The following is a 19,803-nucleotide window of genomic DNA, read 5'->3' as shown; positions in this document are numbered from 1 at the left end:
TTTAATCTTAATATATCGAAGAAGAAAACCATAACTTGCAAAGCCAAAGAGTGACAGGAAGTATTGAATCAAATTCTTAGAAGTATCTAAATCTCCAAAACCTAAATTTTGTGGCCTTAATGTAAGGAGAAGAGAAATCTCCAAAGCCCAAGGTTTGAAACTCAATGATATCAATAAGAGAAATTCTGACTTTCTGTAATCAAACCTAGGGTTCTCTCTTCCACTCTATTAATAGATGGAGCTCATGGTAGAGAGGAGACAGAGTGATCTTGGGACGAAGCCTTGCCGGAATCACGCTTGAGAAACCACCATCAAAACACCCTGAAAAAGAAGCCACTGCAGCAATTTAGAAGGCTGATCCGACTTGTTCTGGCATGAGAAATAATCGGTTGGTCAAATCAGATCAGATCGGCCTGAAACTTGGTAAGGTGATTCGAGACTCTAATATCTAGCTATAGCCACAAGAAGATCATTATTTCGAATTGCCTTCTAAATTGTTATGAGTGTTTTCCCAAGCCATATTTACAAAGATTCGATCCACGAGTAGCAGAATTGTGATGCATTTTTCCTGTGATCCAGGGAGTTCCAGAAGACGATCTACAATCTAGCTTTCCATATCAATCTTCCGATATCCATTCTAAGCTGTGACCAGAAAGTTATGATCGTTTTCCTGTCGGGTATCAAATTTGTCTAAAGGCGAACCGGATTCGCTATTCATTATCAAGTGGCAAAGGTGAGGACACGTTTGTGGATTTCTAAGATATATTAGGTTATTTAGTAATGTGTGTATGCTTAGTGTAGGAATTAAACATGATTGATAATTGGTATTTGATCATGGTGATTGATATTGGTTATTGATTGGTTATTGATGATAATTCATAATGAGAAGTATTGGAATATGATAATAGGATTGTAAGTTATTTAGTCGCTTGTTAGAATATAACTTATTTGGATACAATATAATGTGACGGCCTACAACGAGGAACTAAATAGTGTGAATTTGTAGTGATCGATAAATTGTTTGACAACCTACAGTGAAGGACTGAATATTGTGAAACTGATAGAATCCTCCCAAGAAATCGGCACTCTGAAGTTGGTAATGGATAAGCTTTGCTTCTAAGGAACCAAAAGGCTTCAAAGAACAAAGGATGTGGATTGAATGGTCACACAGGTAGCTGTAGAAAGGCTCCTGATTGACCGAAATGACTCATTGGATATGACTCACCAAGACAAGCCTAGTTTGTGATCGTCTGGATATGACTCACCAAACAGATCGAGTTGTGATTGATAGATATGACTCACCAACAATCGAACAATGGATATGACTCACTGTGAGATGATCAAAGGATAACCTCCAAATAATCAGAAAATGTTCATAAGGAACAAAAGTGAGAATTACTCTCAAAGAAGAAGTTTGATAAAAAGATGGTCTGATTATTTCTCTTAGAGATTACATGATTATATAGAGTAGAAATGTGAAGAAAACAAGACAATCTCGAAATTATTACTTAGACTAAAATTAAAGACAAATATTAACTAATGGTTGAATGACTCTTGATATTCTTTGAATAACCCTTGAGCTTCTTGTCTCTTTAACTCCTTTGAACGAATTTTGATGATCAGAAACAAGATGGGCTGAGTCATGTCTTCATATTGGGCTTAGTAGAAAAGCTCTGCAAGCTCTCAAACCAATCAGGCCTAGAAATCATCAAGTATAGAACCATGTTGACCCATTTAGGAAAATGAGGTGTATCTCTGACACCCGATGGCAATTTCTTCTTATCTTGGGCTTGTTGGAACCAGAACAGATCCGTTAAGATTCTCCAATTGGTTTCATGTCGAGATCGTTTCTGAGTTGGGCTCTGGTTCTCAATCTTTGGATCGGACGCGAAACTGGGTCCGAAGCAGATCCACTGTGTTGTAAAATCCATATCTTCCAAGTCTGAACTCTTTTTGAAGTGATTCCAACTCTCCATGCTTCTGTGATGAATCAAGATTCCAGAACAAGTGAGATCATAAAATAGTTCCTTCTGGATTGGTTGAAATCCTCCTTTGAATGCGCGTAGGTCCAAATTGAGTAACCTCGAGTTCACCTGATTTGAAAACTCAATAACTTCTTCATCTGAACTCGGATAAGAATGATTTTTCTTCGAGACGGGCTCCAGATGAGGTGAGAATGTAGTCCAAGTGGTCTTTGAGCTGCACGAGTTGAGCTTGAACCCCATCAGTATAGAACAAGGCAGATATGTCTTTTTGAGCGTTTTCAGTATTCTATCATCCCCTCCCTCTTGAAAAAGTTTCGTCCTCGAAACTGTACAGCCTTCGGTTGGGAAGTATTGACGTGAGGATGGTGGACTCTCCTTGATTAACATGGAATATATTACTCCCTTCTGTTGATTCTGAAGGATAGTTGCACCGCTTTGAGTGAGATCTCCTAGTTTGCTTTTCGCTCCTTGGATTTCCAAAATCTGATCTGTTTTGCTTGGCCAGTAGTGAAGCTTCGGTTTCTCTCTGCTTGGCTTCATAACCTCAGCCAGCAATCTCTGAACTCTGTTTACTGGTTTTGAAAATGCTGAATCTCCAAAAACGAAATCCACTTCTTCCACCAATTTAAAATCCAGAGTATATGAATCATGCAAAGATAATGATGGATACCTCCTTGTGAGCGCCTTAGCTGAATCATCTTTGCAGATTTCCTGTTGCTCATGCTCCTTGGCGTTACTTTGCTCACTTGCTACCAATAGTTCATCCTCGGCTGCATCCTCTTCATATTCATCAAACATTGGTCCTGTGTCAGTCTCCTCTTCTTCATTGGTCATGATTTCGCCATTTTCTAGAAGAACCATGTTTTGCTTGCTAGGGCATTCCTTTGCACAGTGTCTTCTCCCTTGACACTTAAAACATTTCATATCACGAGTAATGGCCTCGGTTGAATTGATGTGCGGATCCTTGGATCTAGCTTCATAGCTTGGCTGAGAAGAACACCTTAGCTTCTGATTTAGCTCACGCTGGTGATGGTTGGGAATGAACCTCTCTCTCATAACTGCTTTCATCTCTGCCCAAGTCTCCACTGGATACTCTCCATTACGCCTCCTTTTGGTTTTCAATAGACACCACCAGTAAAGTGCATGCTCACAAAATCCAGTAGCCGCAACTTGCACCTTGATGTACTCTGAAAGTGGATGGGATTTGAAAATACGTTCCATTCTTCTCTCCCACTTCAAGTACCTGTCTGGATCAAAAATTTTACCAATGAATGATGAAATTTCAAGATAGAGATCTCTAGGGTTGTCATGATAATGATCTCGGACTCCTCTTTCACACCTATGCCTTCTTTGGTTTTCTTGAGACAAATAACTATCACAGATGTGATATTTGTCTGCCTCTAGATCTCTAGGCTTCCTTGGTTGATCTCCCTCTTGTGTCCTCCTTTCAAAGACATCTGTTTTTCCTTTTTTTGGATCTTCCTTTTTCAATAGACCAAAAGACATTTTGTTTTCTATCTTTTCGTTTTTTTTTTTGTTTCTTTTTTTTGTTTCTTCTTTTTTTTTTTTTGAAATGACGAAAATAAAAAAAAAGAAAAAAATAGAAATCAAAAGAAAAGAAGATGAAAAGGTAGAAGAAGAATGAAAGAAGATGAAAAGATGAGAAGATGAGAAGGTCAAAAGAGGAAATAAAAAAAATGAGAAAAGGATAAAATACCAAACTAGAGAGTGTTGCTCTGATACCACTTGATAGAATCCTCCCAAGAAATCAGCACTCTGAAGTTGGTAATGGATAAGCTTTGCTTCTAAGGAACCAAAAGGCTTCAAAGAACAAAGGATGTGGATTGAATGGTCATACAGGTAGCTGTAGAAAGGCTCCTGATTTACCGAAATGACTCATTGGATATGACTCACCAAGACAAGCCTAGTTTGTGATCGTCTGGATATGACTCACCAAACAGATCGAGTTGTGATTTATGGATATGACTCACCAACAATCGAAAAACGGATATGACTCACCGTGAGATGATCAAAGGATAACCTCCAAATGATCAGAAAATGTTCATAAGGAACAAAAGTGAGAATTACTCTCAAAGAAGAAGTTTGATAAAAAGATAGTCTGATTATTTCTCTTAGAGATTACATGATTATATAGAGTAGAAATGTGAAGAAAACAAGACAATCTCGAAATTATTACTTAGACTAAAATTAAAGACAAATATTAACTAATGGTTGAATGACTCTTGATATTCTTTGAATAACCCTTGAGCTTCTTGTCTCTTTAACTCCTTTGAACGAATTTTTATGATCAGAAACAAGATGGGCTGAGTCATGTCTTCATATTGGGCTTAGTAGAAAAGCCTCCTGGATGCCAAACGTAAGCCTGCAAGCTCTCAAACCAATCAGGCCTAGAAATCATCAAGTATAGAACCATGTTGACCCATTTAGGAAAATGAGATGTATCTCTGAGACCCGATGGCAATTTCTTCTTATCTTGGGCTTGTTGGAACCAGAACAGATCCGTTAAGATTCTCCAATTGGTTTCATGTCGAGATCGTTTCTGAGTTGGGCTCTGGACCTCAATCTTTGGATTGGACGCGGAACTGGGTCTGAAGCAGATCCACTGTGTTGTAAAATCCATATCTTCCAAGTCTGAACTCTTTTTGAAGTGATTCCAACTCTCCATGCTTCTGTGATGAATCAAGATTCCAGAACAAGTCGGATCATAAAATAGTTCCTTCTGGATTGGTCGAAATCCTCCTTTGAATGCGCGTAGGTCCCAATTGAGTAACCTCGAGCTCACCTGATTTGAAAACTCAATAACTTCTTCATCTGAACTCGGATTGGACTGATTTTTCTTCGATACGGGCTCCAGATGAGGTGAGAATGTAGTCCAAGTGGTCTTTGAGCTTGAGCTTGGACCCCATCAGTATAGAACAAGGCAGATATGTCTTTTTGAGCGTTTTCAGTATTCTATCAGAAACTGTACTGATCGAGAAAGGGCTTATGAACCATTCTCAAACCCTGTAGAGGGCTGTGGCACCGAGATTAAATGTCGAGTCCTGTGATTGGACGAGACATTAAAAATCAAACCCATTTATGGGCTGTGGCATCGATTGAGTATCATGCAGTTGCGACCCTTGGGAATGTGAAGGAGATTTGTTAATGTGAAGGAGATTTGTTAGGTTGATTGTTTTGAATGATTAAATGATTGTATTTATTTAGAATTATTAGGATCATATATATTATATAATAATGTTAGTTATTCTAGGTTGATTGTTGCTTGATTTTGATACTTATATTATGTATACTCATTATTGCTATTTCAAATAATATGTCAAAGAATCTTGTGTGTTCCATGAGCACACCCTCGCTGAGTATTTCCAAAATACTCACTCCTCTCTTCTTTTTCAGGTAAGACAGAGGAGTAGTTCTTGTGGCGGTTGTTGCGAAGTTGTTTCTGGGGACCATGAGCGCATTTTATTTAATTATTTTTAATAAGGATTTTAATTATATTTTCTTTAATTTTTCTTCAAATATTTTAAACTTGCTTTATTGTTAAAACATTTTGAATTTTTGGTTTATTTATTTTTAATAAAAGAATTTAAACACTAAATGAATATTTGATGAGTTTATTATTCTTTTTCAAAACTGTTAAATGAGTGTAGATCAAGTTAAGTTTAATTTGCGAGATTAGATTGTCTCAATTTGGTATCAGAACGTAAGGTTAGCCAAACCGGTTCTGATCCGGGAGGCATTTTGAGACTTGTTCAAATTTTGAATCGGTTAAAAAAAAGAGACTTATTTTCTGATATCTAATTACTGAATTCAAAAAAAGTGAGGTTTTTGAATTTCGGATTTCCAAAAAAAAAAAAAATAGTTTTCTTCGATTTTCAAATGTTTTGAAATTTTGTTTTCCTTAGTATTTTCAAATTTCCTTTGGGATAAAGGTAGGACAGCAACAACCTTAGATTGAGTCAGCCTTTTTTTGATTCTGTAAGTTAAAGATCTGATCAGAGTGTTTCTTCCAAAATGGGCCAATGCCAAGTTCAATAGCCGAACACTCCATCATTGATAAGATAGAATGGAATTCAAGAGAGGTATGGAGATCGACTGCGCAGCATATCCGTTGGGATGTCACAGTGAAATGATTTTGAAGGACGCGAATGTGGGGTCGATAACCAAGTGGAGGAGAGGCAACTCTGAATTCGAGGAAGAAAATTATTTCAAGTGGGGGAGTTTGTGACATCCCAAGAATTAGATTTAGGGCCTATTTTTCGACCAAAACCCCAAAGCTTTAATCTTAGCATATCAAAAAAGAAAACCATAGCTTGCAAAGCCCAAGAGTGAAAAGAAGTATTGAATCCAATTCTTAAGAGTTTTTAAAGTCTCTAGAGCCTAATTTTTGTGGCCTTAATCTAAGGAGAATGGAAGCACAAAGTTTAAAACCCAATGGGATCAATAAGGGTATTTCTGACTTTCTGTGATCAGACCTAGGGTTTTCTCTACCACTCTATTAATAGATGGAGCTCGTAGCAGAGAGGAGATAGAGTGATCTTGTTGTGAAGCCCTTCCGGAATCACGCTTGATCAGCCACCATCAAAATACCTCGAAGAAGAGGCCTCTGTAGCAATGTAAAAGGCTGATCCAACGTGTTCTGGCGTGAGAGATTATCGGTTGGTCAATTCAAATCAGATTGGCATGAACCTTGGTAAGGTTATTCTAGACTCTCGTATCTAGCTATATCCACAAGCGGATCATTATTTGGTGTTGTCTTCTAAACATTATGAGTTTTTCCCAAGCCATATTTACAAAGATCCGATCCGCGAGTAGCAGAATTATGATGCGTGTTTCCAGCCATCCAGGGTGTTCCAGAAGACGATCTGCATACCAAATTGAAGATCTTCAATCCAGCTTTCCATATCAATCTTCCGATATACATTCCAAGCTGTGACGATGAAGTTATGATCGTTTTCCTCTCGGGTATCAAATTTGTGTATGCTTAGTGTAGGAATCAAACATGATTGAGAAATTTGATAATGGTGATTGATATTGGTTATTGATGATAATTCATAATGATAAGTATTGATATATCATAATAGGATTGTAAGTTATTTAGTCGCTAGTTAGAATATTACTTATTTGGATACAGAATTATGTGACGGCCTACAACGAGGAATTGAATATTGTGGAGTTGTAATGATCGATAATTTTTTTGACATTCTACAATGAGGAATTGAATATTGTGAGGCTGTAGTGACCGAGAAAGGGCTGACAAGTCATTGTCAAACCCTGTATAGGGCTATGACACCGTGATTAAATGTCGAGTCCTGTGATTGGACGGAGGCGTTAATCGTCAAACCCATTTATGGGCTGTGGCATAGATTAATGCGGTTGCGATCCTTGTGGCATAGATTTGTTAGGTTGATTTGTTTGAATGAATGAATGAATGATTGTATTTATTTAGAATTATTAGGATCATATATATTATATAGATATGTTAATTATTCTAGATTGATTGTTGATTGAGTTTGATATTTAGATTATGTATACTCAATATTGTTATTTCAAATAAAATATCAAAGAATTTTATGTGCTCTATGAGTACACCCTCGCTGAGTATTCCCAAAATACTCACCCCTATCTTCTTTTTCAGGTAAGACCGAGGAGTATTTCTTGTGGCGGTTGTTGCGAAATTGTTTCTAGAGACCATGAACGCATTTTCTTTAATTATTTCTAATAAAGGATTTAATTATATTTTTTCAATTTTTCTTTAAATATTTAAAATTTGATTTATTGTTATGACGTTTTAAGTTTTTGATTTATTTATTTTTAATAAAGAATTTTAGACACTAACTAAATATTTAATAAGTTTATTATTTTTGAGTAAAAGTGACTCCATCAAAGTCCAGCCTGTTTTGATTCTTCGAGCCACGCTGCATCAATATGACATACAAAAAAATATGATGACCGACCGGGGGGGGGGGGGGGGGAGATTAGATGCTGGTACCCAAGTTGGTCATTGTTGGATTGAGAATTGGGTGGATTGCCATTCCCTATCTTCAGTGATGGCCTTCAGTATACTTTTCTCAAGTGTGAATGCTCTGTTTTCTAAAAGTAGGTAGTTTCCTTGGGTGTGAATGCTCTGTGCCGATTGATAACACCTGATTTTGACCACTTTTATGGATCACTTTTAAATGCAGGTGTTTTTGCTCAGTTTCAAAGGTTTTATAAGTGTTTTCCATGTTTTGAAATTTTAAAAGCATTTTCAGGAAATTTGGGATTTTAGAGTGCATTTTGGAGCAAAAGTACATTTTTGGATAAATTCAGGCCGTCAGAAGTTTGGCAACCAATGAAGACCTTCTCACCTTCCAATCATCCTTAAATTTGGAGACATTATAGAGGAGACAACTAGCTTTTCAAAACACTTAGAATCAAAGCAATCCAATGGTTAGATCTCAAGATATCATCAATGCACTGAAGGCCGATCAACACAAGTCCAGTCAAGCACAAATGCTTTCACCCGCGGCCAGCTTTCTTCCCACCGCGGCTCAGGAGGTTTCACCCTCGGTGGACCTATGTCCGAACCTCAGGAGCCCAACTAAGGTCCAAGACACTTTCTGCACCCATTTTACAAGCCCTAGACGCCCAAGACTTAGAGAAACACTATAAATACTCATTTTTAGGTCTTTTGTAGGAGAGTCTCTTTCTTCTCTTTGAGAGAGAACTCATTTGAAGTTTTAGGTTTTATTTTTATTCATTTGTAGAAGCTCCCATCGCCATTCTGTCTTCAATAAGAGAAGTTTTTCTGCAACTTTGTTTCTTTTACTTTTCTTCTTCTTAGTTCTAAACCGATGATGATGTCTACCTCAGCCATATCTGAGTAGTCACCTAGTTGGGTGAAAGGATAATCTAAAGGGACCCCATGTTCGAATGACATCTAGGTTTTTAGGAAAAAGGATTTCGATTTTTATCATGATTCTCCCATTCATCCAAATCTCAAAGCGGTAATTCTGGATTGATCACCCAGAATCTAATCCTAGGTTTAATCCGAGCCACGAGAGTGTTGTATCTGGGTTGCCTGAACTGGATCTTATGGACGTCCCCGTCGTAGGAGACGAAAGCTACCTACGAAGGATACGTAAGCATAGATGGATTCCGATCTACAAATCATGATCTTGTTCTGGCATGAGAGTGAGAGTTAATTGCCATGAACAAGTGATTAGATGATTAGGATGACGAGAGTTGACTAATCTTACATGTATCTATCCTAGTTTCAGAGTCATAGAAAATCCTTGCCTAAATTCCATGTGTTTTAGAACATGAACCCTAAAGATGAACCTTAAACCCAGTGTTTTTTCCTTACTGCTTTTCAACCGATTTTTACTTAAAGCTCTTTTTAATTCTCTGCATAATTAGATTTAGTGACAAACCAAAACCCCTTTTTATTAGATTAGGTTTACGATTGTTTTAGCATCAGTTAGGAGTCCTCAACACACAGATCTCTATGGATTCGATCCCTAAGTACTACTGCGTTTGCTGTGCACTTGCAGCTTGTCTAGAGTAAAACTTGTGTTGCCCACTGCACTCACATCACCGACCATTATGGACCATATAGACCAGCAAAGCCATGGAAATATTGGTCCTGAACCAAGCCCCACTAGAGGGAGGCAGAACATGTTGTTGGCAACAGAAAAACCAGACTGAAAGTTGGTAAAGACCAAAGGGTCGACCACTGTGTTGAAATGTGATGCTGCTAGGTTGATTTCATGTCTTATGTTCTAAGTTTGTAAACATTAGCTAACTGCAAGTGCAGTAAACTTCAAAGTGTCTTTTCTGCAAAAACTTCAGACAGAGGATTACTAAAAAGTTGTCTTGAGAAGAATTGTAATTCCATATCTAAGAGCATGTCGTTGTTCTTGGAAAAGAGAACTTAGACCACCTACGCGCTGGTAAACGAAAACCAAGAAAGGTTATTTTATCTGAAAAATGGAAACCTTGGGGAAAGTTGCTCAACAGGTTATAAAACTAATAAGATTTTTATATGTTGAAAATTGTAAAGTGAAAAGCAAAAAAAGAAAAGCAGTAAGTATAAATCGATGTAAGCTAACGATAAACTGAATATTGGGCCGACATGGATATCTCAAGGGATGTCCGATTCAAGCATGACTCAAAGCTCTTAAAAACCAAGTCCAGCAAAATCTTGGAATTCAGAATTACAGATGTATGACTAGCATACTGTTACAAAACTAACCAACTAATCACTCTCAACTCGACCAGTAGCTTTCGTCTCCAGCCTTGAGGGAGATCATGTAATATAACACAAATTTATCTATGCTCATGATACTCTATATATAGCTTTCATCTCCTATAGCGATTTTGTTCTTCTAAAGCTATGTCCGGTTAACAAAAACAGCACTGTTGTGGGTTTATCTTCTTAAATCTGTTGGTAGTTCATGACTCTAACTTCATGCAACATGAATAAACTTAGAAGAGAAGAGATTTTTGAAATTGGCTAAGTAAAACATGCAATCCTAATTGAACATGATAGATGAATGTATAATCGAATATATAGAAAAAAAATAAAAGGGTTCAAGAGAAATCTCTATCTCCTTAAACTAAGAACTAAGAACTAAGAACAAAAGAGTTTGGTGGCACAAGAGGAAAATAGAACATAAAAGCATGTCATCTATGGTTCATAAAGACATATTTATAGTACGACTTCAAGTCTCTTCTGGTCAAACTTAGGATTTCCTTAAAGATGAGAGTAGACGGAAATCAAATGGGCTTGAAATTGGGCTTTCAGGATGTTTTTATGTTAGTCGCAGGTCGGGTTATTCAGTCGTGGTTGGCTGCTTGTTTGCCGAAGCTCGAATGCTGGTTGGAACACTTGGAAGGACTACTTAATCTTCATCTCTTTTTTAATTGGACTGTTGGATCGTCTTCTAGTCAAGTGTAATGGAAAGCTGGCTGGTCTCTCTTGAATGTCACCAAATTTGAGCTGGATCATACCAAAAGAAGGTCTTTGTTTGAGGTTGAACTTCTGACGGTTTGACCCTAAACGAGAAATCTAGGGTTTCTCTAATTTGCAATGCTTTTTTCTAGGTAACTTGAAAAGATTCTTGAAACTACAAATATATGAAAATCATAATAAAAACAATTAACCGAATAAAACACTTGTAAGAAAATAAGAAAACCTTAGTGAAATTGGGTCAAAACACATAGCAAGGAGGGCATCATTGAAGCACTGGATATCACAAAGTCCAAGCCCTCTGTCTTTCTTAGACTTTGCCAGTTTTTTCAAAGAGACAAAGTACATTTTCTTTTTCCCAAAATTTGAATCCCACCAAACCTTGTCAACGCCAGTTAAATCCTTTTGCAAAGACTTTCAGGAAGCTTAAAACAAGACATTGGATATGTGAGGATAACAGAGATGAGAGATTTGAGCAAAGTTAGTTTCCCTGCACTCCAGAGAAGTTTTGAAGACTAACTCACAACCATTTGTTGTACACGATCAACACTTTGAGTAAAACTATCTTTTTTTCCTCCGACCAAAGCTTTTTGGAAGGCCCAATTTATTCACATGTCCTCCTTTTTTATATACCAAGTGATGTCTTAACTTTTTCTTTGATTTCATTTGGCATCTTACTGGAGAAGGTGATCTACGATTCCTGCGTATTAATCATTTGGCATGAGGCTTCTTCATATCTTCTAAAGACGGACATCAATTCTTCATAACTCTGAGGGTTTGTTTAAACAAAGACATTGTGTCATCGGCAAAGAGTAAGTGGTTTAGTCTCGAATATTCCCGTAAAAGACGAATTTTGGAAAGATGACTACGAACCTGAGCCTTTTTACAGTCCCGAGAGAACCTCACCACAGAGGATAAAGATATAGTGAGAAAGAAGGTAGCCTTGGCATATACCTTGGTCCAATTTCATAAACCGAAGTAAAACCAATGTATAATTTGGTGGAAAACCTCTGAGATATTCGATACGGGAGTTTAAGAAAATCACGAGATTGAATTGCCATCCCGAACCTGATAGCAATGCAGAACAAGATGATGTCGGGAAGACAGAAATGTTGAAAGACCTATTTGGAAGAGCGACTGCTATGAACGTTTTTCAATTTTTTTGATATGCTAAAGGACCTGGATCTACCCTAATGGAAACGGCTACCATTGGCCCTAATCGTTCTTGTTGACGGTGTTCTCGTCTGCAATAGAAAAAATCTGGCTTCGACCGAGAAATACGTCGAGATGTTGACTGAATTGGATTACTTCATGCTGTATCCATGGGATATGGTATCATTTAACAAAACAGTTTCTCGTTTTCAAGCTCCGAAGCCAATCACCGACGCCGAAAAAGGAAGAATCCTTTAACACGATTGCGTTGTCAACTTAAACAGACAACCAGTGCACGCTACGGGTTCCCTCTATCTCTACAACTTATGGCCCTCCAATCTATACCAATGTTGGTCTCCAAAATTTCTCAACCTGATAACTTGAAGACTTTCATTGACCACCCCTGGAAACAGTGGAACAAGAACAGTTCAATGCATTCCAGGCGTTATTATCGCGTGAAAGGAACATGTAAGTTATATCGTATGCAATGCTATTTGTACTAAAACTTTCATTATTATCATTTACCAATTGCTCTGATTACAGCGATTTTTGCATTGTCACTAGTCATACTGTGAATAATCAATTCTTTCTTCAAATTGCGAACCCTACTGAGTGGGTTAACACAATGGTAAGTACATAGTGACTACCTAATGAATATTATTATCTATATTATCTGTTATTAATTTTTGTATATATTCGTAATCAGCACATGCAATTCATAATGGCCATGCTTTGGAGACGTATAGGTGAAATATACTTAAAAGACTGGGCAGAATTTGTAGACACCTTGTTCATATCCATCATCGAAAACTACTACAAGGCTTTCATATCCGGAGACAAAAAACATTATGATTGGGCGAAAACCATTCAGGGCATTGTTATGGGAAAACCTACAAAGTGGGCAATTCAGCAGGAGAGACAAATGTTTCTGCAGTTTGTGGATGTTGTCTACGTCCCAATGAACTGGGCGTCTGAGCATTGGGTGGGCCTGGTAATTGACCTTAAAATGGGCAACATAGAGATTTTTGACTCATTCATCAGTCATAATGATGAAGCGGCTGTGGAGCAATATATGGAGTCCGTTTGTCAAAGTCTGCCATTTATATTGAAGCGTTATTTGGATAGCAAATTAACGGAAGGGCTAAGCACCACCCCTTACACATGAAGCCATTCGGAGGACATATATCAGAACACGAAGTCCGGAGACTGTGGTCCATGTGCGGCCAAATTCTTAGAGAGGCATGCTGCAGGGCTTGGAGCAGAGGAAATGGGTTTGATAACAGACAATGACGTTGACAGGTTTAGGGAGAAGTACGCCATGGACTCCTACTAAGATTTTGTTGGCAATCAGGCTGTTGCCAATGCTTAGGACGAATGGTTTTCTAATAATGAACTTAACTGTTTATCAAAGGTTTAGTTGTTTGATTATGTGCTTGATAACGCTTAGGATGTTGGTACACTTGCTAATTTATATGCTTCAACTTTAGTTTGTATTAGTTGGGTGTGAATACTTTAGTTTGTATTAATTTGAGACCTGTACACCAAAATGCGTTTAGGTGTCATCAAATTGGTGTACATTTAGGTGTACACGAAATTGGTGTACACCAAATGTACAACCTTAACAGTAACCGCATTTAATGTATAAGCTCAGTTAGTAATAAATATTAATAATTATAAATATGTCAAAATTATAATTTAACGAACCATCTTTAATGTAAAAATTATAACCGTTTTTTCCCCATCTTCTCATATTTGCCTCATTGCATTTTTTTATAATTTGAAACAGCACATATTCCACATAAACAACCGTGTGCCACAAAAGATTAACCTCTTCCTACAACACACAAAAATTATCTATAGCACCAAAGAGAGGGCGTTACGAGGCAGAGATCCATGATAGTGGCTTCCCTCTAATGGCACTACCCGACGAACTGTTGGAGAAGGTTCTCGCATACAGTTGCAACTCGGTCCAACAAATTTACACCCTAAAGTAAGTTTGCAAACGGTTCTAGGCCTGCACAATAACCAAAAATTTTCTAGCATTTGTTGATCCCGTGGAATTGGAGATGCCTATTCCCGAAGACTTTGATATGCCTTATATCGGATTTTAGAAATTTTCCAACTTGTTGAGGAGAATGTATGATGCACGCAATATGGATTTGCTGTTCATGAAGGGGATAAACTACTTCTGCCGTGGTGACAATTGTGGCATAGAACTCATCAAGAAATCTGCAGATATGGGGTACGAAACTGGTGTTTACATGTATGGGATGTACATGAAAGCAGTGGTCCAAGACCCCGTGGGTGAGGAGTATCTTTTAAAACTAGGCAGAGGGGCAATGAGGAGGATAATTCGGAAAACTATTAATGGCGGTGAGCGTGGTTATGTCAGTAATTTGCCTGAAGAATTCTTCAAAAGGAGATCTGAAATTAATCCTCAGTTTAGGAAACTCTGGTCATGTGGATGTGGAGTTGCCAATGCTCAACTTGATTGGCATGAAGAAATGTTAAAGGGTCCAAGCATGTGCACCTCGTGTTTCTGGGCACAGGAGACGCAAAAGTTCTTCATATTTATTCGTTATGCAGTCAGGTTAGGGCCGTCCATGGAAAAATGGTGAATACGTGGTGATAGTCAAACACTATCGATGAGTACACCTTCTAGTTGTGTACACCCAGTAGCTTCGAGTTTAATATAATTAGCTTCATTTGCTGTTATTTCAGATTGATTGTAAGTATTCTGGAATATGTTTCTTTAGCCTTTTTAATCGACTGTAATCGATATTTCATATTTTTCTTCTTTTGTCTTTTGTTTAGGATCTGTACACCTAAATTTGTACACCTGAATCTAAAAGATAATTATCACAAATTTTGTATTTTGTTTCTCTGTATTTTTTAATTTTGTCTCTCTTTAATTATAATCGGTGGGTAGTTGTGAGAGTTTTTTGAGAATATATGATATTCAAACCACATTATCTGTTTAAAGTCTCTCTTTACCTCTCTATGTACGCCTAATTATGAAAAAACTAATAATGAACCCCACTATCTGTACTCAATCTGTACTCCATTTCTTGGTTAGTGTAACAAAAAAGCTAGTAATGATATTTACATTTAATCTGACTTTTTTTATTGATATTTATATTTAATCTGACTTTTTATTGTAATTTTAGATATATAATTTTTGGCGGAATTATTGTCTTTGAAACAATGAAAGAGGCTTATTTGTAAATTTTAAAATCATAAAAGTTAAGTTTTGAAACTTAAATACGTAATTTTGCTTGGCTTTGGTTATGTTCAGTATTTATTGTGGTAATTTAATTTTGTGGGCAAACGAAAAGACATATTTTCATCTATTTTCAATGTATCTGTTCAACGTCTCTCTTCAGAAACATATATTCGGCTCTCTGTTCAATGTCTTTAAATTCAGTCCAATCACCGTAACATCCTATTGAGAGCATTTGGTAATAGAAAATCTTAACTTCCTCTTTCAATCTATTCTCTTATAATACAACATAGGAAGTAACTTAGTCTACTAAATCATGTAGGCTATGCGATAATCAGAACATTTAACATCAATACAACACAGAAAATAACTTAGTCTACTAAGTCATGTAGACTATATGATAAACAGAACATCTAACATAACAATTTTCACAAGTGTTAACATAGTAATTAGAATAGTGATACTTTTGGCAATAAGGATTGGGTTCCTCATCAATGCGGTCAGGGTACCTGAACATGCGTTTGTAGTTATCTTTATTACGTGGGCAAAATTACCAGAATATGTATACTAGATTCTCTGCCACCTCACGGATTTCACAAGAATGATGTGGATAGTGGTATCTGAAAACCATTTTTAGGAGTTTTTTGCCTCTGTTAGGGCGACTCAGGCACATTTGCGAAATCGCAAAGGTAGAGGGATTTCTTCCAAGTAGTTCCAACATTTGACATCAACTTCCTTAATCATTGCATAGATTCTCTTGAACTGAGACACTTTGAACGCCTCTCCTGCCCTTTCGACCATCTTTTCTGACTGGAACCATTGTATTTGGCGTGCACATTTCTCTGGATATGGACTAGACATGCACTGTGGTGTGCCCGTGGATACCACTTCCTTTTGGCTTTGGAAATTTCCAAGTGCCTATCCGACACAATAGTAAGATCAGAGCTATCTGGAATAATGGCTACCAGCTTCTTAAAAAACCACTTCCATGTCTTATTACTCTCTGCATCAACAATAGCGAAAGCTATTGGAACACCTGGTAATTGGCATCTTGTCAACTGGCCGTTAGTAGAAAACCCTTATACTTCCCAATCATGTACATCCCATAAACTACAACAACCGGTTTCAAATGCTTCTATCCAGATATTCAAGCCCCCAATGCCATAAATGCAGATTTAGACCTTGTCATACCTTTGTTCAGTGCGCAGAGTATATAGCAAGCTCTTTAGCTTTCCAGCATTTCCAGTAAGAGGTTGTAACAATATGTTATGAGAGAACAAGTGCAGATAGCTCGCTCGCACGTGGACCAACTATTGCATTCTCGTACTTAGACCTCAGCAGAGCCGCGAGGACTTTCGAGGTCGCATGCTTTGAAAATGAACCTCTTGTATCCGGGTGGCAAGTAGGCTTCAAGCTCGCCTTCCTAACCTCATACAACTCAGAGTCGCCCACTTGATGCGCCATACCCCTCCAATCACATATCTTTGATGGACATTTTGCGACTGTGTACTTCTTTGCATGCCTTTTTAAGATGAACGTAACCACCTTCTTCAGAGCATAGATAGTACACGTAAGTTTAAACTGTTCCTTGTTCCTAAACTTTTTCCCAACACATATCTCCCCATCCTCATTTGTCAAATCAAGTTCATCAAAATCCCCTTGCATATCATTAGACACTGGTTCAACATCCGGATATCCATATAGTTCTGTACTCCTAAGCGCTTTCTTCATCTCAGCACCGCCATTGTCACGCCCCTAAACAACATCACATGAAGGAAGATCACTGCACAATATAGGAGGAGGATCCACAAAATCATCATTATCTACATGAGGAGCCAGAGCCGGTCTCTCACATACAGTTCTGTTTCTTCCATGAAAAAGTATCGGATTCTCCGTAAAGACATTTACGTTATGGATGGTTTGAATTATGCGTTTTACTCTCTCTACTTTCAGAACCTCCAGAACCTCGTGAACTACCAGCCTCATCGTTTTCCTCATCAAATGCAGGCTTGTCATGGAAACCTTTGCCATCTGCGAGTATGTAATCAGTCCACCAGTCCCAATTGTAATCATCATCATCATCATCATCTCCAACATCATCATCATCATCAGAACCGCATGCGTCATCATCAATATCCTCAGCTTCCTTCTCTTCTTCATCTCTCGCCTCGTTTGATTCCTGAGACAGTTTTAATAGCAGGTCGTCCTTGTCTACTGGAGAGGCAGTGTTCATTCGAACATTTGTGTCATTTGGGTTTCCACTCAGCTTTACCTGTTGTACACCATTCGCGGTGTTCATTGGGGACTCTACATCGGCCTTTACTTTTCTTGCGACCTTCACATCCGCCTCTACTTTCTCAGTGTGGGCTTTCAGCAAACTATCATCGATATCTTCAGCATCTGTTTCATCATCGGGATGACTAGACGCTGCCAAACAGGCGGCTATGAGGTTTGATGGCCCTACAATTTTTCCCCGTTCCCTAGCAATTTGAACTTCCACACTTTCCTTCCCGTTCATAATCACTTTTTTACCATATACTGACTCACGGAATGTGACAAATGAATTCAGAGGCTTCTCTGACTTATGGAGCGCACGGAAGAATTTGTACTCTCGATTGGTAACTATGACACATGGACAACTCCCGTCACCATTAAGCTCAACTACAACATCATCAAACCCGTAGGACATCTCCACAGAATTGACACTCGCGCCTAATCCGTACTCAACCACAATCAGATTTCTCAGCTCATCTGGTCCACATGTCCATTTTGAAATCCCAAACTCCAGTATAGTACCGTATCCACCTTCCCGCCATTACAAGAATGTAGGCATCCTGATAACACCGGATTTTGACCATTTTAATGGATCACTTTAATGTCTTTTACAGGTGTTTTTACTCTATTTTCAAAGGTTTTCAAAGGATTTCTATGTTTTCGGATTTTAAAAGACTTTTCAGGTAATTTGGGATAAAGAGGCACAAATTGGAACAAAAAGACTCTTTTGGATAAATGCAGACCGTCAGAACTCTCATGGAGAGACGAAGACCTTCTCACCGTCTGATCACCCTCAAAATTGGACAACTTATAGAAGAATCAACCAGATTTCAAATGCACTTGGTTTGGAGACATTCCAACGGTTAGATCTTAAGATATTCCATTAGCCCCGGAGCCACTCGAAGACGACCAGCAAGTCACGCGACCGCGGCCACCAGCCCATTCCCCGCGGTCACAAGCCTTCCGACCACGGCCAGCCACCTATTTACCGCGGTCACGTCATTCCCGACCGCGGCCGGCCAACTCTGAACTAAAGCCCATATTTCTGAAGCCCAAAGTCATTCTCAGCTTCAATTCCGGAACCCTAGAGACCATGGAGTATTGAAGACTATAAATACTTGTCATTTAGGCCTTCATACTTTACAGAAACCCTTTTCCTTTAGCCGTTTTTATGCGATTTTTGTAGAAGATTGTTCAAGTTCGAGTTCTTCAATAGAGAAGCTTTCTTTCATCTCTTTTCTTTACTGTTTTTGATTACTTTTATTAAAACCAATGATGATGTCGACCTCAGCCATGTATGAGTAGATCCCGAGTTGGGCTTAGGGTTCCCGAAAGGGGCTCTCATAATCGATTAAGACATCTAGGTTTATAGATCTGGGATTTCAACTATGTTCTCTGTTTATTCTCGTTCTTATTGCATGTATGCTTGATTGATCACATAGTATCTGATCTAGATAGTTAGTGTTACGAAAGTTTTCATTAAGTATCAGCCCTAGAATGAAATAGGCGATTTTTCCGTAGGAGTGGAAACCTACCTGCAGCGAGATCGTGAGTATTGACGATTCCTGTGCAGCTCTTGCGTTCTCTCCCTTCCAGGGTCAGAGTGGAAACCTACTGGTCAGGGTTGCGAGAAACAGTTGGTTATGATCACGACAATGACGTAGTCATACCGCCGTACTCTAGCTCTAGAACCCTATATATCGATATCCGTCAATCCCAATCTATCTACCCTAGTGTCAAAACCGATTATGATCCCTGTAGAGTTCCCGAAAGCTCAGCGTTTTTAGCCATAGTTTACAAACCAATCGATTTTCACTTGCTTATTTAAATCTGCATTTAAATTGCTTTAGTTCGATATTTTTCTTGCTTTACTTGCTTCCCATTCGATTTTTCTACTTGTTTTCTAGGGTAGATTTATTTGCTTTCTTTTGTTTTAGTTTAATCCATGAAAAACAACCAACCTCTAAAACCAATCTAGTCTAGACATAAAGTTAGAAACCGTAGAAGAATACCAGGCACACAAATCTCTGTGGATTCGATACCTAAATACAACAACTGATTAGCTGTGCACTTGCGGCTTTCATTTGTTTTTGTTAAGGGTAAAACTTGTTCCCTCACGCAGTTGACTTGCATCAAGTTTTTGGCGCCGTTGCCGGGGATTTGTTTCGCTGCCTTTTGTTATTTTTCTTGTTTTAACTTCT

The sequence above is a fragment of the Eutrema salsugineum genome, unplaced genomic scaffold (assembly GCF_000478725.1).
Source record: "Eutrema salsugineum unplaced genomic scaffold, Eutsalg1_0 scaffold_6, whole genome shotgun sequence".
NCBI lineage: Eukaryota > Viridiplantae > Streptophyta > Magnoliopsida > Brassicales > Brassicaceae > Eutrema > Eutrema salsugineum.
The sequence above is the reverse complement of the archived record's forward strand: the minus strand, read 5'-3'. Positions refer to the sequence as shown.